Source organism: Myodes glareolus, chromosome 22 (assembly GCF_982192425.1).
Source record: "Myodes glareolus chromosome 22, mMyoGla1.1, whole genome shotgun sequence".
Lineage (NCBI taxonomy): Eukaryota > Metazoa > Chordata > Mammalia > Rodentia > Cricetidae > Myodes > Myodes glareolus.
The window spans coordinates 16,539,305-16,559,904 of record NC_142047.1 but is presented as its reverse complement, the minus strand read 5'-3'; the positions used below and the strand labels follow the sequence as shown (position 1 = coordinate 16,559,904).

The following is a 20,600-nucleotide window of genomic DNA, read 5'->3' as shown; positions in this document are numbered from 1 at the left end:
TGCCATATATAATGAATGAGGGCTGCTGCTGCAGCTCACACAGGAAGGTAGCTTGGGTTGCAGCAGAAGCAGAGAAGTGGCCAGATCTGAGGGACACAACGGCTGAGGACAGCTAGGTATTCTGCTATTGCTGGGCTTCAAGGACACAGTCGGTCCCCCCACTTCCACCCCCTTACTGAGCAAACAGGCCAGCTCTCCTCAGCAAGGAGGATGCACTATAGGCTTTGTAGGGGGAGGTCTTCACTCTGAGCTCACGGAATGGAGAAGGAATCGAGCATAACACAGTTAAGAAAAGCCTTGCAATCAATCCCATTGGCTTAAATTAAGTGCAGTGTCCAAGTGGGTTGCCTGGCACTGTTCCGCAGCAGAGGCTAAGGTGGATCGCCAGCAAATCTAGGTGGCTAGCATGTGAAGCTGATAAAGGGTCCATGATTTTGGGAAGGGACACTGTGTGCATGTGTGTGTGTGTGTGAATGTGTGTGGGATGGTGTTAAGTGTTTGGGGTCTAAGTTCTGGACAGATATTGTTTAGAATAAACTGTAATGTCATAGTAATTATGTAGACTGGGATCGTCTTTGTTACTCACTGGCTGTGTGACCTTGGTGAACCACTTACCTCTCTGGATCCTATTTTCCTGCCTAGAAGAGGTCAGTATCAACAGCCTCCTGTGGGTTTAGATCAAAGTGTCTGCCAGCTTCAAAGCACAAGCAAATGCCAGGGACTAACAGGGAAGTTCCTTTCAAGCAAAAGTTCCAAATTGGATGATATTGTTGGATTAATATTTGTCTGGGGTGTCAGGCATAAGAATATCTTCATCTTTAGGGGACACGTGCTATGTAGGAGTAAACAATAAAATGTTAAAATGCTGGAATGAGTCAGAGCAAGCAGCACTCCTGAGAGGCGGAAGCCTTCTGTGGGTCCCTCTCTCAGAGCAGCTACCTTATGTAGTTCACTTTCTCTCTCAGAGAGAGGTGGGGGTCTTCTGTTGGTTCCTCTCTCTTAGAGAGGCAGCAGCCTTCTGTGGTCCCTCTCTTTCTTAGAGAGGCAGTGGCCTTCTTTAGGTTCCTCTGGGCTGCCAGTTTTTAATGTCAACTTGACACAAGGCAGGGTCATCTGGAAAGAGGGAACCCTCAACTTAAAAATGCCCACATCACACTGGCCTGTAGGCACATCTGGGGAACATTTTCTTGATTGATTAATTGAAGTGGGAGGGCTCAGTCCACTCCTGTGGAGAGGTGGTCCTGCGTTGTATAAGAAAGCAGGCCGAGGGACAGGAGAACCTCGGCAGTTAAGAACACTGACTGTTCTCCCTTAGAACTTATAGTCAATTCCCAGAACCCACATGTTGGCTCACAGGCATCTACAAGTCCAATTACAGGCAAGAATCTGATGCCTCCTCCTCTTGGTCTCTTTGGGCACTACATGTATGTGATGCACAGGCATACATGCTGACCAAACACCCATATACAGAGAATGAAAACAGATAAATTATTTTTTTAAGCAAGTAAGTAGGCCGAGCAAGCCATGAGGATCAGGTAGCATTTCTCCATGGCTTCTGCTTCAGTTCCTGCCTTGACCTCACTCTGTGATGGAGTGTGACCTGAGAGTCAGAAGCTCACACAAACCCTTTCCTCCGAGTTGCTCTGGTCATGGCGTTTATTACCGCAGCAGAAACCTATCAAGAACATCCTCCGTATCCCTGTATTTCCCTCTGGAACATGAACTCAGTCTACAGTCTAAAAAAACAACGGTTAATCTGTGTATCTGTGTGCATATGTTAATCCCACTGATCAAGAATAAGACCACTACCATAGTTAAAGCCAAATACTGGAAGCTAGCATTAATTAAATACTGGTCAGGTAGATGGGCTCTTGTCAGATCCATACCCAGGTTCCTGGGAAATGACCCCAAGTCATGGGTTGCAGCAGCTTAAGAAGGAAAACAAATTCATTGCATTCCCATCAGGTCCAATCAGGGACAAGCATACATCCTGATGTACCTCCAGCCTACATCCAGTCAGGGACAAGCATATATCCTGACATATTTCCTGCCTGTGAACCTCCCACCCACATGTGGTCAAGCACATTCGGTGCAGATGGACCAAACTTGTTTAGGGGAGTGGAAACACGTGGCTTGTTATCCCAGTGAACAAAGCCTCCAGCATTTCAGGAATGGTCTGTCCTTGAGCAAGAGGCTTGCAGATCAGAGGCAGTTTTGTTTTCTGGATCTTTTAGGCACAGTAATTAAAACTTAAAATATAACTGGCTCTTGCACATACACGTGTATGACTCATGTGTATGTGTTCATGTCAGGTTGATTCCTCCTCAGTCTCCACTTTATAGACCGGGTTTCTCACTGTGCCCGAAACCCACTAGCTGTTGAAGATGGGCAGGGCAGTGAGCTCCAGGGGCCCTCTTGTCTCCTCCTCAGCACCAGGTCTGCATATACCTGCAGCTGCTGCTGCTTCCCCACCTCCTCTTTTTCCTCCTCCTCCTGCTTCCCACAAGATCTGGGGGTTAAACTCAAACCCTCATGCTTGTTTGATATTTAGCAGCTAGCTGAGCCGTCTCCTTGAGCTTGGTGATGGTTAGTCATGTCTACCTGATTGAGCACTAGTGAGACATGCCTGTGTGTAGGAGAGAATTCCCAGAGGTGATTAGAGCATGAGGGGGTCCTAACATGATGGTGCTAGGTGCTATGGGGAGGTGGTGAGACATAGGAGGTGGGGCCTGGATCCAGGAAGCAGGTCACCAGGGACTCCTTCCTGGATGCCCTTTCGGTTTCCAGCCCATCACAAGCAAACTGCTCTGCTTCACTACACCCCTCCCTGTGAAGTATCGGCACCACTGAAACCAAGAGAAATCTTTACTCGTTTAAATGGTTCAGGTCAGGCATTTTGTCACAGTGATAAGAAAAGTAATTACTACCAAGGGCAAGGGTAAGACCCAGTGATAGCAGCCTCCACAGATGGCAGGCGACAGGTTAAGGAGAGGTAGAGGACCAGACGGAGAAGAACCCCCCTTTACAGGGGATGGCAGAGAGAGACTAAAGCAGAGCCAGCTGCCCAGGTTACTTACAGCTATGTAGGAAGGTATCAAATAATGGTCAATCCCCTCCTTTGTTGCAAAGTCAGGACAAGTTGTTTCTGGAAACTTTTTCCTCAGTGATTAGGGGACGGTGAGGGGAAGCTGGCTGCTCCCTCGGACTTTCCAGTATGACTACATAAGAATATGATGCCAGGGCTACTGCAGCACCCTGCTTCCATGGTAGGTGTAAGGAAGGTCAGCAGGCTGGGGACAGCCATCTGGGAGCACACATGAGGCCATCTGGTCTTTGACCACCAGTGTCTCCCCATGCTCAGTTAAGCACAAGGGGCCTCCTTGCTCCTCTTCCCTAGTCACCCCTTCCTCCTCACCTTCTAGCTTTCCCTCTGGTGGTAATGAGAAAAAATCAGTATAAACAAGGCAATGTCACCAAAAAAGAGGACGGCTTTGACAGAACAGTGGCCTCAAGGGAGAAGGGCAAGGTGGGAAGTCACTCTGGACTCTGCCCACAGAAATCCAGATGCCAGCTGATGGATTCTGGAGGCATGCTTGGCTTTTGGGGCGAACATGACCTGTCCTGCCAGACCACAGCACCTTTGCTCTGCTCCATGCCCTCACTCTCAGCCTCTGTGTGAGGGGTCACCGCCTGCAGACGCTCCTCAGCACACTGGGCATGAAGCTCAGAGTGTGAGAGGCTAGCCACACGGAACATAAGCACCTCCCCCCCTCACACCTCCATCCCAGCTTGCCGTGTACTTTCTGCTCAACAGCTATCCCAGCTCAGCTGAGCTCTTGGGTGTTTTCCCAACACTGCTGTTCCAGGAGTTCTGGAAAAGATGGAGTGTGACATCACATAAGTAGTTTGGGGACAAGTATGGGGCTCTGCAGTTAACCCAGACCCCAGTATGTGTTGCCTTGAAGCTCCCAAGCTCCGCTTCAGGCACGCTCCGGATCCAACTGCACAGGCTCACTTTGGCTTAGTCGCTGAGTCTCAAGCATTCATTTCCAAGCAGCTTCTCCTATCACTTACTCTAGGAGGGAGGGAACAGAGAGCCAAGTGTGTGTAGAAACAAGAAGTCTGCACCCTCTGGCTATTTGGTCATGTTCTGTGCCTTTTCTGCAGAGTCAGGAATTAAGAAGTCAACAAAAGGACAGGGTGTTTTCCTGGACATAGGTTCATCCTTTCCACTGAAGCTCTCTTTGGGGTCCTTGCCCTTTGCTGATACGTAGAGAGGTGTAGAGAACTGGAGCTTGGGGTACATGCCATCAGAGTGACTTCCCTTGTTGTCTGTTTCAGTCACTCACCTGAATACACCAGTACTTCCCAGCCTGGCTGCATGTGATATTCACTCGAGTTCTTCCAAACACAGACCAGTTTCAGCACCATCCTTAGCTCACTTTCTGCCCAAGCATCTCAGGCACAGGCATGTTTCAAGTTCTGGGTGACTGCAGCATGCAGACAGCTCTGCATGCAGAACTGTACTTCATAGGGAAGAGCATGGTCTTGAGAGCTATAGACCGGCAGGTCTTCCTCAGGGGCCACTTGTACTGAGGTGGTCTTCCTGGGGCCCTAGCTTGTTTGGCCAACCAACTCATTGTCAACTGAATAACAAATTCAGTTTTACCTAGAAGACTGTACCTTACCCCAGGTCTAAACTTTCCCAAGGTGCAGACAGTCCAGGTGGAGAGATTCAGAGCACTCTCACTGACACTGAGATGCCCCATGCTTTCAAAACAGCTTCCAAGTGCAAGCCGAGCCCTTCTCTTTGACGGCCATACTGTGGACCCACTTGCTTCCCTAATTAGGAAAGACTATGTCTTAATAAGAATTCTTTATTTGATTAAGCGTTCAACATTCAACACATGGCGTATAAGAAAACCATAATCACTCATTTGGCCCCATACAGGGAAAATAATTGTTTAATAAATGCTATGTGCAATTTTAAAAGTAGTCCTTGAGGGGTGGGCGATGGGCAAGTGCAATATTTACCTGCTGCACAAGCAGTCTGAGAGTGCTGGAAACCCTGCTTTCTGTGTGCAGGTCCACACTAAGGAGAAATGTCCCCACTGCTGACTCACACCTGCCGTCCACTAAGGCCACCCTTCTGCTGCTGTTTGGATTTGGCCTTTATGCAGCCATTTTTCTAACAGGCCTATGGGGCTCAACATGGCTGCCTAAGAGCAGAGCTTAGAACTCAAAACATTCTGGAGAGATGTGAAATCCCTGTCCCAGAGTCCTGACTCAGTTGACCTGAGGCAGGGACTTGGTTCCAATGATTCTAAGGTACGGGTGGGTACAGAACAACTCCTAATGACAACCAGCTCTTGCTAGTAGCTAAGCATCATGGCCTCCTCCATCTGGCATCTTCAGCACAAGACAAGCTCACAAGTTTGCTGTGAGTCATAAGCAGCAGACAGCTGCAAAGCACTTGGAATTCTGGACATCTTGCCATACCACCTCCTTCTGCCACACCACCCAGAGGCTCTGACAAAGCAAGGAGTCCTAGCCTGCCAGTCCTCACAGCAGGGGTGCTGGGTACTCAATTACTAGGCTTCAGCTGGGTTTGCTCATCTTGTGAAGACAGTGCCCCGGCACTTTAGTCAGTAGAAGTAAATTCATATGTTAAGAAGGCATGGTATGGGGGTTAGAAATGTATGCTAATAAATTGTGCTGTGATGCTGCCTGGTCACCACAGAGAACACTGGTCAGAATAAACACCTATTTCTTCCATGTGGCTCTCAGGGGAACATTTAAATAGCTCTCTGTACAAAAAGCATAAACCCAGTAGCCCATGCTTTTTTCTTGACATGGTCCTTCATTTACCCACGCCAGCTCCTTCAGGCCCTCCACGGTGCAGTCACTGCTGTGGGCGTATGGATGCAACACTGCATGTGAGCAACACACACTGGAGTTCAGTGCACTCAGACTGCAGTGTAGAAGATGCTGAGAAGTAGGTTCGCTGACAGCATCTAACTCAGGTTGTAATAGATGCGCTAATTAGAGCAAAGTGAAGTTTGCTGAGGACCTGGGCATGGAGCCCTGGTGGCAAGGGCTCCCTGAGGAGGTGGCTGGGGCACTGAGGACTGGGTTTCCATGGATCCCAGACAGCATATGTGCAGATGCAGGGACAAGGCAAGCCTGAAGGTGGGACAAGCCAAAAGCTGGTGAAAGGGTGGTGTGAATGAGAAGCAAGAGTGTGGAAGCACACAGTTACAGTGGCAAAAGCGGCCACCAGTTTACCTGAACCAAATTGCTACGAAAGAAGGGTCCACACAAGAAAATCGATAGGGTGAGATTTCTTGTCTTGGGAGCCATCCATTGGGCTGTGTTTCACCTAATCCCATAAGTAAACAAAACAAAAACAAAGCCTTCTATGTCAGCTTGTGATGGGGTTACATCCCAATAAAACAGGGTAGGTTAAGAATGTCCCAAGAATACTTTTAGTACACACAACCTACAGGACTCCTGGCTCCTGTCTTACCTATGCTCAGAAAACTTCACTAGCCTAACACTTCATGAGCTCTCCCACACAGAGACTACTTTTAGGAAAGTGTTGAGTATCTCATGGGATTTATTGAAAGCTGTGTCCAGAAAGCTCAGAACATCCATGTGCATTCGTGGTGATGTAGTTGACCACGCTGTGGGCCACTGCTGCCGCCCAGCATCATGAGGGAGGGTGGGGCCATACACCAGCCCAAATAAAGATTAAACCTGCCTCGTGCTTCCCTTCCTCACCAATGTGAAATCTGAGATCCCGAGGAACGCCATCTCATATTTTAGGAGCTATCAATACAGAAATTGTCCTTCTTTCTTGAATGGTGGAAGGAGACGGGGGGTGATGGACACAGACCTTCGCATCCTTCACTTTAACCTCTCTTCAGACACTACTTCCAGACTCCTTCTCCCCGGCCATCACTGTGCTCCTGGCCCCCTGCTGGGTTTTGTGGCTTACACTATGGGAACTGCACTGTACACCGATCTGTTCTGAACACACTGGAATGTCACCCTGAGGTCACAGGCTGCATTTACATTGCTTTCTGCTGGGTTCACCACAGCCTAAGGCACATGGAAGGTGCTCATCCATTATTTGTTGAATGAAATTGGAATAAACATCATTTGGTTCTGTTGTTTTCTTCTGGGCACTGAGGACTGAAGGGGTCCCCAGTGTTCCTGAGCTCCTGCTCCCAAGCACATCCATGTCCTTTCTAATCTTTCCGCCTTAATCACTTTAAATGGGCTGACAGGCACAATTGACCAATTAATAGCACTTCTGCTCTTGTTACATCCTTTGTAATCCATGATCCTCTTTCTGTTGGCAATGGCCTTTCAATTTTTCATGACTCAAAATGGAGGACATGCATAATGAATACAAATAGCAATTGATTAAATGTAACCATGTCTCGCTGTTTGCCGGGTTTATGCCTGTTATTAATGACAGAAATCCAACAAATTCTCATGAAAACACAGATAACATACAACCTTAAATGGGAGATGTTGGAGCACTAGGGCCCTAAATTTTCCTAATTACTGAGCAACAGCAGGCATTAATTTCTCATACGGCAACCTCTGTAAATAAGAACATGGCCATGGCTTCTTTGTCTGGGTTCTTGTTGCTGAGCACAAACTGCTATACAGCCCAAAGACTGCATGAGTTTAAAAACAAAAATAAGACACTCTTGAGGAATTGCCTATGAGTGAGGTAGAAAGGGCACCACGTGTATGGAATCAAATGAATTAATTGTCTTCTGCCAGGATTGCATTTTTCTCCAAAGCTAATCTGCTCTGAAACAGAGTCGCATAGCTTCTGTTGGTGTACTGTGTTTTGGCACCCAGAGATGATGACATGAAGCAAGGAAGGAGATGACAGTGGCCTAGCTGGATGTGTCGTTTGGGCCTCAGATTGCCAAGGGACAGACTGGCGTGCTGGAAGGGGCGACAAGGAGCACGCTGATTTTCTTAAGGTAATTTAAGGTAGAACTGAGTTTCCCCACTAGTGGGGAATACGGGAGGTCAGGGTTTTCTCAGACCAGAGTGGTGGCTGGCTTACTTGGGCTGGTTCTAGAAAACAGCTTCCATCTGGGAGGCCTGTAAATAGAAGAGAAGGCTCAGTATGGGGGCTCACACTTGGAATCCCAGCACTCAGGCGGCTTGAGGAAGGAGACGTCTATGAGTCTGAGGTTCACCTGAACTATACAATGTATTCCAGACCAGTCTGGACTACAGAGTGAGCCCCGGTCTCAAGAAACCAAACCAACCGACCAACCAACCAACCAACCAATTACCCACCTGCCCACCCACCCAGAAGAAATAAAGCAGGTAGGCGCAGTCACTGGGGCCTAGCCATGCTCAGAAACACACGTTCACAGTGAGCGTAGTGCAGTGTGCTCTAATACAAACTGGCCATGCTGCACTGCAGGAGGACGAACGAGAAAGGGAACACGTGGCCATGGCCCTAATCCACTCCTCCAAAGGGTGACATTCTAATAGGTATGCCTTCACCATGAGCTTAGCTCCAAATGTTTGCCCAACTCAGGGTGCACAGTGATTTTGGACAACTAAATTTAGACTTCTGCCTTGGAAAAGTGTACAAACCATTTTGGGTTGGAAGACCCCCCAAAAGACCCAGAACCAGGCACTTGGCAGTGAGTGGTTGGTTGAGATGTGGAAGGTGCCGGGGAACTGAGAAGAGAGACAAGGGCAGGAGGTGGTGGCTAGGCAGCAAAGGGGATCTCATTACATTAGCCACACACGGAAGGCTGCTGCTGGATCACAGAGGGAACTCTGGGTAACTTCAAACTGCATGCCCCAGAATGCTACAGCCCCACAGCAAAGGAGCTGGGATTTATACTCACCTTTGTGGCGGTGGCTGGTTAGGGCTGCCCACAGAAATGCGATTCCTAGGGCCGTCTAGCCACGCTATGGAGGGTTCCAGGGCCTGCATGACAAAAATGCAGAGAATGTGGTGAGGTTCCATAAAAGATGGCGCCCAAAGAATCCCAAGATGTAGATTCTCTGCACATACTAGTCCATCCCATCTTGCACCTTTGAAGCCTTCACTGCACTCATGACAAATATCTGATTGGCGCGTGTGGCATACTGAACATGCTACTGAATACAGTTTGAAGGGAGTTGAGACTACTGCTACTGGGTGCTCCTTGCTAAATTTCCGCTCTCTGGAGACAGTAAGACAGATTTCTTGCGAAAACTTAGGAAATATGCATGCTCTCTTCCCCCACTGTCATATGTCTATGTGAGAGAATAAAGAATTCACAGCTAGATCTAAAAACAGAGCCAAATTAGGAAGAGAAATACATTTACAGACCATAGCATAAGAGAAAGCAGCACGCTGACAGAGACAGGAAGAAAGGAATGAGGATTAACTTATTATAATAACACACACACACACACACACACACACACACACACACACACCAAAACTCTTGGTACCTTTAAGCATCTTCCCAGGCGAATCAGAAGTGCATATGTCTGAATGGGCGCAGTCTAGTGTCACTGCATCTGATTATCAGATGGGCCACATTCTATACTGGAATTCATCTTTTAAAGCCCAAGAATCTCTCCGTGTCTCCACCTCTTTTGATATTTCAGTTGTAAAATATTTTCTTAATGCCTAAAGTATAAAAATTCTACAAGTTGGTATTTATTTCATGTAGAGTATGTATTGTTTCATATGCATGGGCTCTCTTAACAAGCATGTGGGGAGGTCTTGGTTTTCCCGTTTACAGAAGAGGCTGGGGCAGAGAGATGTTGAGTGACTAGCTTGGTACCACTGGCAAAGTAGAGCTGGGATTGGGTCCAGGTGACCAGAACCCACCATCTGAGTCCTGCATGGCTCGGTCCTGGAAATCTGGTCGGGGGGTGGTGGCAAGGAAATGAGAAAAGGACAGATACACAGACACAGACTCAGACAAGCTGGGATCAGATGGGCCGAGCTCTGCTGGAGCAGCACAGATCACACAGTAACCACCAGCCTCACTGCACCACTATGTGTAGCAGAGAGGGAGGAGCTAGCTAGTCTCAGCAGGAGGTAGCAGAGAGGGAGGAGCTAGCTAGCTTCAGCTGGAGGTAGCAGAGAGGGAGGAGCTAGCTAGCCTCAGCTGGAGGTCTCAGAGGAGGAGTCTCGGGCTGCATTCACAGCGGAGGTTGCTGCACACACTGCCAACATCTGAACTCAGATCACAGGAAGGCTTCCTTTGAGCCTCACCTCAAGGAAGGTTTTGTCTGTTCCCAAGGGGTCTGAGGCACCAGTTCCTTGACATAGTGGTGCTCTTGTGAAGAACACATTCATTCAGGGCTTCCTCAGCTCCCCATGCCCATTATTTAGTTCTGCATTTCTTCCACGACAATTTCTTGATAATCAATGTTTTTAAAACCATACATCCTGTCATTGAAATTACCTGGCACGAGTAAGAAGGAACCACAAAACACGCAACAAACCCGCTTAGGAGTTTATTAGAGGGGGTGTGTACAGGCCTGGGGAATCAGTGTGGAGAGAGAGACAGAGAGAGAGAGAGAGAGAGAGAGTCAGTCCAGCTTTTAAAACCTGCCCAGCACACGCACACAGAGGGTTGGCATGACTACGTCATACGGAGATGACAGGGCTCACGCGCAAGGCTGAGTCATACGTGAATGTAACCGTGCATCATGCACGCACGTGAGGCATGAGGGGGACTTTAAAATTCAGGCACTTCTCTGCCTGAGGGCTTGTCTGCACATGCATGGCTCTAGAATCCAGAAGTGCAGCCTTATTTGTGGCTGAATAATTACAGTCATAATTGGCTGGGTATGTCTTAATTGATATGGTTCTCACTTATACCAGGACAACAAAGGAGCAGCATCCTAAAATAAGAGCCTATTAAAATGGCAAAGACGCTTACTTCCCTGGCATGTCCAGCTTGTGGTAGCCAGACTGTTGAATTCTTATCTCATACCCATTTTAAAGACATCTGCTCTCCTAGTCTGGGGAGAGTCACTGTGGGATCTAGGAGACCGAATCTGTTTCTCTGGCCACTGAGCAAGCCTGCTGGACTCCACACTGAGTAATGCACAACACGCAAATGGCGCTGCCTCCTCATCAGCTTTCACTGGCATTTACCACGTAAAATAATGCGGATGATCGTGGATGGAAGCAGTGCTTAGAAAGCGCTCGCACAATTGCTTACACTCACATTTATTATAGTGTGATACTAAGCCTAAAAAAGAACTGACATTTTATTGCAAGCAAGCTTATCAACTCAGACTGAAGACATCCCTCATTCTCCTAACCATCTCCCCAGGAGGGATGAGAGAAGGAAGCCCAAGCCCATGGTGCTAAAAGCCTATGGTTTGCTTTTCCATGGTATTTCTATTACCACCTAAGTGTAGATGTGGCAGAGCACATATGCACAGAAATGTTCCTTGCTAAATTTAAAAGAAATGTTCTTTCTCTGCTTCTTACAGCTAAGGACTTATAAGAGATAATGTCTGAAGAGCTGGAAAAATCCACCACTACACATGGCTAAAGGACCCTTTGTTTTGCTAACTACCAGAGCCTTGCTGTGACTTGAGTACAGCAGGGGCTGTTAGGTGACATGGTGGGCACAGTTTAAGAGCAGCTTACCTGCCTTCACGCCCGCCCATTGAGCTCTGGAGAGAACTGGCAACTCTAAGGCAAGCATTCCAAACCTCACCGGCTTGTCTGGGCTTGTTTTCCCCACATGTTCAGTAATAGCAGCAGCTTTGGCAATGTCAGGTCCCAATCAGTCAGGGAGATTTGTTTAGAAATTGTGACCGGTCACAGTGTACCTTTCCTTAATCTTCAATCTCACAACAAGTCATTTTCATTACTCAGGCTGCTGTTTGGTGGAGCGTGGCCTGCACAACCGAAGCCACCTCTTCAGACGCCCACAGAACCACTGCCATGCAAACCTGCAGGGTGCTGGTTCTCCAGAGTGGAAGGTGGGGTATGTGTGTGCCTCCGATGCCCTTTTGACAGTTGCCAATCTCCTGCTGTAGCCCAGGACTGGTTTAGATTGAGAGTAAGTCTAATGGTAACGATGAGATGTGGATTTTGGACTCATGTGCCTCATCTCCCTGTGACTCTGACAAACCCTCAACTAGAAACAGACACAGCTAGGACGTGACACCGCATAAAAGCCCCCCAAGGACAGCATTCGGTCGCCCAAGTTAACTGGTGCACTTAGGGTTTCCATTGCTGTGATAAAATCCACAACCAAAAGCAACTTGGGGAATAAAGGGACCTTACGCGTCCCAACTACAGTCCGTCATGAAGAAAAGTCAGAGCGAAAACACAAGGCAGGAACCTGCAGCAGGAATGGAAGCAGGAAACATGAAGGAATGCTGCTTACTGGCTTCCTTGCCATGGCTTGCTCACTCTGCTTTCAGATACAACCAGAAACTATCTGCCCAGGGGTGGCACACAGCGAGCTGGGCCCTCTCACACCAAACATCAATCAACAAAATGCACCAAGGCCTTATCCACAGAACAATTTGTTGCGGATACTTTCTCAACTGAGGTTCTCTCTTTCCAGATGACTTTAACTTGTGTCAAGTTGACATAAAAGTAGCCGGCACAATGACTAAATTAAGAAATAAGTCAACATAAAGTTCAAAAGCCCATTAGCCAAGTCTTCTATGTACAAAACACAGCCAGTCATGCACTGCTGATTAAACTATTTCAATGACTTATGCTCTTAATAGCTGAGCCATGAGACGTGAGAATGACAACAACCCAGGCAGATGACGCTAAATGGAAAATGTCCAAACACTAATAAGGACACAGGCAGCCTGAACAACCGAAAAGAAATGGTAAATCAAGTTCGTCTCTAACGACTTGAGACTATTCTATACACCCCAGACGTCTGTGGAACTGAAATGCTACAGACAATGGGGGTGTTAAGTTAGAAAGGAACTCAGTAAGGCTGCAAGCTGTACGGATGGTGTGAAAGTGTCCCACGAAATGACGGTTTCCAAGCAAGCTCCCTAGCAGTCCCTTGGCAGTGGGGAGAGGCAGAATCTGAGGTTGAATGGAAGAAACTATAGGATTTGACTAAAAGTGAGATCCCAGGTCAGGATCCCAGTATGGACATTTGCTGACCGCGACCCAGTGAGGTCAGCATGCAGCTGATGCCACCACGGCTTTGAGGACCCGAAGGCAGCCAGGAAGGCTTCGTTTCCCTCAGTGCTCAACTGGCTTCTAAACCACAGCATACTAGCACTGTCACTAACACAGTGACTGTTTATAAATGGGTTTTCCTCCTTGGAAATGGTAGACTGGATAAAACGCTGAAAGATGGAGCAAGACGGTATTTTTATTTTGTCTGCCCGCATCCGAGCTCGCAGCAAAGCTTTCGCAGCACTCACGAGAGAAGACTACAGCATTTCCTAACAGCCAGTCTTACGGCCCAACAACCCGAGGAGACACTATGATGACAGCTCTTTGTGGACAGGACGACTAGGCTTGAAGAGTCTGAGTTTCTTGCCTACGAGCGCACAGTTGGCAGGAGAATGGCTGCACCCTGGGCAGTCAGGTTCCAAGGTACTGGACCTACTGGGGCCTTTCGAAGTCAGGGGTGGGACATATTTTGACTTTCTAATTTCTCAGTTTCTGAATCTTTGAAAGATAAAGTCAACATATGATACAATTCTGTATGCTTTGAGAAAGAAAAATAGTGAAGAAACTCAACCTTAAAATGCATCCATTGTCTTCATAATTATACACTGGATTAAGGGCCCTTGTGAGAACTAAACTGCGCAGAAATTAAACAAAAGGATAGATGGCTGGAAAGACTTTTTCCATCATTCCACAATAATTTTTCACATTGAGAGCAGATTAGAAAACAACCAGGACAAATCACCAAGAATAAACTCCCCCGAGTGACTTTTAGACTGATCCTAATAGAACAAGGCGTGACAGCATTCTTGTGAAGTGTTCCCTGCCACAAAGGCAGGGCAGGCGCTAATGTTAACAGCTCCCGAAGAGCTGCAGCTTGAAAGGAAGATGTCCTGCAGGGCAAACTGCCCTTCCCTGCGAAGATTTCAGAAACACACATTTACCTGTAGTCTCCATTACCAATAAGGCGGCACCACTCAACAAACATCTACGGAGCTCCAATCCAGCACTCTAGTGATCCCCAAATTAGCCAGATGTGTTTTCTGCTCCTTGAGAAGTCCACTTAGAGAATAGGAGCTCAGATAAAGAATTACAGGGGTGAGCTAAGCATTAACAGCGCTTCCAGAAGCAGTGGTGTCTTCAAAAATAAAACAGAACACAGACAACAGTCCCTAGTACCCACTGGAACAATTACCGTGCAAAGTGAGGAAGGAGAAGGGAGGACGCACAAGAGCAATGAATCAAATGGACCCCAAGTCATCACAGTGAGCACTCAGAAGGCTTTAACTGCCTTCTGCATGCTCAGAATGTTAACACACACACACAAGAACACAGATACACACAAGCACATACACAGACAGACAGACACACATTTCAAAAGACCCAAACTGAATCACTATAGATGATAATATAGATAACATCTAATGTATATAAAAAAATTTACACTGACGATTACAGAAGAAAACATCAGTGAACTCACAGACTGGTTATAGAAAGCATTAACAACAAAAGACAAGGGGAAGAATATTTTATAAATCAGAGAGCAGCATGGGCTATGAGGTAACTCCTTGAGGTTTAAAAATAATAGCCTAAAATTCCAATTGTGACCAGATAGTAAAATCACATATTCATGAAGCACAACAGATTGGAAGGGAGTTTCAGCAAGGTATGCCATCACCAATTTATCCAAAAGCAGTGAAAGAGTTAATCTTTAAGGCACAAAAAAATAATAATGCAGATTTCCAGACAGAAAAAACACCTGTGAGAAGACACTGGGGCCTTCCCCTGCTTCTAGCATATCAATAAATAACAAGAACTTATTTAAAATGGTTATTTTTTAAAACACCCAAAAAAGGAGTTAGGTATGAAATTTTACATGTCATTATGAAATTTCTGAGTCATAGAAATGCACAGAGGATCCCCAGAGTCCCCTCCCCCAAGAACAAACAGATCACTCACAAAGGGCTGAGCACAGCAGTGACATCAGATGTCTCCATAAGAAAAACAGTGGTGGAGAAGGATGCTAGGAACGATGGCATCTGGCACGGGAAAATGCTGCAGGACATTTAAAGGTAGAAAACGACCAAATAAGAATCTAAGCATTTTATTTAGAGGTGTACAGCTAAAAACCAGAAGCTATGCACATAGAACGGGTTAAAACTGCCTGCCTTTGCATGGGCATAGAGGAGCTGCCTCTGCCCCTCACCTCAGTAGGGGTGGCCCCAGTGGCCTGGAATGACCAACCGGTTCAGCTACCACCTAGGCCTGCAGCTGGGCCTGGGGTTGTCCACCCTAACATCTACCCTACCTAGGACCTGCTGGGGCTTGTGAAGGGACTGCTCTGGTGGAGCCATAACCACAGGACCTCCATGACTCAGATGGCTGCAAGATATTCTGCGAGGAGTTCCGGTGAGCATCCAGTGATGATGGTGTACCAGAAACCAGAGGCCTTGAACCAGGCTAGTTGCAATGAACGTTTACAAGTAAAGCTGACTGGACAAGAGAGTGCACTGTGTGACACCACAGCTCCCAGTGTCACCAGGATGAATGAAGAGGTGCTGGAGAGGTGAGAAAGATGGAGGAGCAAACGGCTTTTGTTTGTTTTTTTTTCTTTTGTTTTTTTTTCTTTGTGTTCATTTGTTTGCTTGTTTTTAATTTTATTTTTTTAAAATTTTTGTTGGGGGAGGACACTGCAGAGGGGAGGAGAGGATATGGAGGTACTGGGAGGTGAGCGGAATTGGGGTGCATGATGTGAAATTCCCAAAGATTCAATAAAGAAATTATGTTAAAAACAAACAAACAAACAAAACTGTCTGCCTTTTGGACTGTGACCAGAAGTCAAGAAGATGAGGCTGGGCATAAGTCAATAATTAAAAACCATGCTTATATCACTGTTGGAAGTAACTTTAAAATTCTTTAAAGATACAATGGGTACATGTTGCCATGAAAGCCCAAAGCAAACTGAATGGATGCTGCGCTTTTCACATGTCCAGGCAGCCTAAATTATACATTAGTGCTGTGGTCAGCTATAATCCAAACACAGATGGATTCCACTGCCCTCCCCCGATGCCAGGAGATGAGTCAATTAGCTGGACCATGTGTCCAGCTACGATGTTCACCTCCTCACAGGGCAGAACGCAGTGCAGCCTGCTGACCATGGACCAGAACCTCTGAAAACATAAGCTAAAGTCATTCTCCCTCTCTCGCTGCTGCAGAATGAGCGAGGAAAAGCTGATGAGGGAAGGTACAACTCGATGTCAGAATCGCCAGGCAAACAGGTCAGTGGAAGTAGAATGTCCACACGCACTCCTAAACCACAGACATTCCATCTCTGTCTGTGCCATGTACTCTGACGTGTGGGAGAGTGGATTCCCAAACTGCCTTCAGGTGACGCAGCCGAGTCTGACAGGAAGCCAGTGACTCCTCTTTCGGATCTCTTCTGAGCCTGTCTGTGGGCTGTTAATAATAGAACCTTTCGTTACTCGATATCGCTGTGAAACAAGGTCCCTTGCTCAGACCTCAGGTTAGGGCAGAGCATCCCCTACCCTTGTAATTGTGGAACTGCTTTCTGTTGTGGCAATGATAAGGGTTAAACTTATCCTGTAGGCGAATTTAGGATTAGAAGTAGAAAAATTAGGGACACCAGAGCGAACATTTGCAGTGTGCACATGTGGGGTGGGGATGGGGTCACTGCGGTAGCCCTTGCGAAGGTGGCTTCCAAGCCCCGCCCGGTGGGGAAAGGTCCACCCACAGCTCTACCTATGCTCACCCCTCCACTGTGCAGCTCCCGGCAGGATACCAAAACTGAGGGAAGCGTGGTCTGACTCAAGCTGGACACCTGAGCATTTTCTAGGTGGGAGCTGAACTTGCTCATGGTTTTTAATAATCACCCAATTAAATGCAACTGCTGAGATATATCCCAATTTAAAGTGCACAATAAAACCTGGAATACAGCCCTGGGAGTGTGGAAGCAATTTCTGAAAAGTAGACAGCAGGGAAATTGCTGAGCTAGGTTTTTCCTCCCCCCCCCACACCTCCTGTGTATAATGACTGTATGTATCATTTCTGTACACCCTTTCTACATATAGACTTCCAGCCTTCAACCGAGACACACTGGCGAAAGAGGAGTTTGACACTCTTGTGGCTTGAATATGAAATGTCCTCCTCACCTGGTCTCCAAGCTGCTGGTGGTTGTCGAGAAAATTCTGGAAATGTTAGGAGGTGACCCTTAGAAGGTACCTGACTGATACCTTCTTCACTCTTGAGCTGTTTCCTTCCACATGTGCCTTTGGTCACCATGTTCTGCCTCACTAAAGCAGCTAAAGACTATGGACTGAATTCTCTGAAATAATGAGAAAAAGGAACATTCCTCCCTTCGGTCTTTTGTATTAGTTATTACCTGTCACAACAGCGGAAGTCTAACACAATGCCCAGGCTGTTCTACCACGGGGCTGAGGAAATGAATGTTGGTGACAGATCTGTTCCACGTCTGCATGAGATGCTCCCAGCACTCAGTCACTGCACAGCCTCAGCTCTAAGCTTCAAATGAGCACAGTCATTTGGAGCCATCACCCATGTATGCTGCTCATGAAATGACCACTGTGCCATATGGGTTCACAAGGCAATTCGGGTAAAGGAATAGGAATGGGAAGAATAAACCTAGGTCAAACACAATGGGGACAAAAGTTACCATAAATGAATTTAAAACACAGTATGTGATCTGTGAGGTTAGGACATGCACAGCAGACATGGGGTTACAATGCAGTGTATACACAACACAAATACAACACCCCCACACCACACCAGCATCCCAGATATGATGCAACACACACACACACACACACACACACACACACACACACACACACACACACATGCTGCACAGGGCAAACATCCCAATAGAAAAATGGGGAAAGTGAACAGTCACACCGCAGGAAGGAAATACCAACAGCCAATAAACATGAAAAGTGGTTCAGTCTCCTTCGAAATAGAGAAATGTATACTAAAGCAATGAGACGCTGTCTGGCACCTATGAAAGGAATAGACATTTTAGTATCTAGTAATATTAAAAGTTGGTGAGGATGCTGGGAAACAGGTGGGAATTGTATTCCCTGCAGGTGGGAATATAGAGGGAAATCTCCATTTTGGAGAGTTTAACATAGCTATCACTTTCTTGTAAAATATGTGTGTCCTATAGCCCAGCAGTTCCACCAGTGGGTACATACTTAGAGAAACACTCCTGAGTCCAAGGAGCCACAGATTTTAGGGGCTCATAACAGAAGAAAACTGGGAAAGCAAACGCCCTGAAGTGGGAGAAAAGTTAAGCAAACTACAGCACAGACATACCACAAGAATTAATATAAATGAAGTGGATATGGGCAGATCATCATGCAAGGGATGAAGAAAGCCAGTTGCAGAAAGACACACAAAGAGTATTCAGATAAAGGGAACAGAACCTTTTAAGAAGAGTTCTATCTAGCTGCTGTTGATTTTCACACCGTGTCTGAACGTATGGAAAGTGTCTTAGGATACAGTCACTGACCACTGAAAGGCTGAAGGATAGTGGAGACAGGAGAGGAATAGGAATTTGTTTTGGGGAGGAGCCTAAGTGACTACTCCTCTGTAATGCCTTAGGTATTTTTCAAGGGTTGGTGTTTAGATGTTGTTGAATAATTGGAAATCACAACCAGAGAGTTGAAGGGAACAGAAGACCGCTCCAAGAAGGACAGAGTGTCCAGTGGTACAGGGTCTGTCTGTTACCTCACTGAATTCCTAAGAACAATGACAGTCCCAAAGCCATCTTTGGAAGGCTGCTGGCACGTGATTCTCCTCTGCACAGTCCTTGGCAACTCTGCAGGGCTCACAGGTATCTCTCACTTCCGGGGGTGGGGAGGGGGGCATGCCTCCCTCTCTCCACCTCACAGGACTCAAGCTGAAGCCTGGGAGCCTCTGTGGGAGAAATCTCACAGGAGGATACACCATGGGTAAGTGGCTTTCTATCTGCTCCTGATTAAATCGTTATATCTCTGTTAGCAGTCAAAATAAAGTCTCCAAATATAGTCTAAGAGTAATCACATTGCAAAACAATACGAAATAGCAATAGCTCTTGTTTCTTAAGGCAGAGATCTAAAATCTACAGCTTTCATCAGGAGTTCCAACCTGCTAAAATGCACAGCGTTGAGAGCAGATTTTCTTCCTAAATGCCTTGAAATTCATGTCCTTTTTAATTGCCCAGAATTCATGTCACTTGTGTGAAAAGCTATAAACATACACAATCATAAAAACACACTTAGACCTCATGCACAAAAATCAATGGCGTATTATTGTAGTTTATTATTCCTTGTGGAGTTCACACTGGTCTTCCTCCTTTGATATTTATTTATAAGGAAGAAACGAAAGAGCATAAATGTCACACTTGGGACAACACTAATGCTAGAGCTGAACGGAATACAGACAGCAGCCGCCTTAATTTAAGAAAGTATAGCATTCTCTGTGAATCAACCTCCCATAATGGAGGACAAAGCTGAAGGTCACTGTATTATTCATTTAAAAAGACATGGTTAGGAATGAAAATGGAGGTTCTTGAGATCTGAAGTACTGTTAACTTGCTTAAGTGACTAGTTCCTTCGTGACCGGGTATGACAAGACAGCAGGGCTGGGGGTGGGGCAGTAAATACTGTGAGAAAGAATACAGCCCTGACCCTGGCTTTGTTATTTCTCTCTCTTCGGGAAGGTCTTCTCAACTTTACAGCTCTTACGGAAAATTGGCCATGGCCTTCCCTTTAACAGAAAGGCCTCATGTTACCCAGGACTGTAAAGAGGTGCCAGGCCAGAGGGAGTCCCTCTGGGGGAGCATCCACACACACTCACACACTTAAGGCTGAGGTCCTGGTAGTTCAAAGATGGCGAGTAAACAGGATGCACAGCCGGGCACAGGTGGAGAGCAGAGCTGTATCCTGTCCACACAGGCAGCCAGCCCCAACGGCAGGCCTTCCACATGCTAGGCTTGAAAGCTATTGTTAGGCAGGCCAGGTGAATTTTGTGGCAAGGGGAATCAATGAGTGGCTGTCTCATGGGCAATGCTTTCAGCTCAGCCACCAGTGTACAGGAGTGGAGCTGGGGGACAGTGTGTTTGTTCAAGAGTGACCATCAAGACAAGAAAAATGTGGTTTGGGCCCTGTACTATGTGAGCTGGTCTTAGTTCTCACGCAGCTGTGATGGTCAAAGTAATTTTGCGGAAGACTCCATTACCACCATTCTCCTTTTGTATCACTTTAGGTGTTAACTGGACTCCGTCTTGAATGATGGCTTTTTCATTAGTGTTGAAAAAACAGAAGTGCAAGTTGGGAGGCGGGCTCCCTGTCTCTGACACTTGTCCAGTGCCCGCTGAACTGGCATAAAGGAAGCCTCACACAAGGCTCAGGGA

At 46.8% G+C, this 20,600-nt stretch overlaps 1 long non-coding RNA gene across 1 annotated transcript in view; it reads right to left on the bottom strand.

Moving 5' to 3' along the window:
• Positions 1 to 6,598: 6,598 nt before the first annotated feature.
• The window catches only part of LOC125396589 (uncharacterized), a 44,399-nt gene continuing 30,397 nt past the window's right edge, over positions 6,599 to 20,600 (bottom strand). Inside the window, exons 2-4 of the long non-coding RNA XR_014999170.2 lie at positions 9,493 to 9,673; positions 8,898 to 8,980; positions 6,599 to 8,130 (exon numbers count right to left, since the gene is read on the bottom strand). This is a non-coding gene — a long non-coding RNA (uncharacterized LOC125396589). The remainder of the gene's footprint in view (positions 8,131 to 8,897; positions 8,981 to 9,492; positions 9,674 to 20,600) is intronic.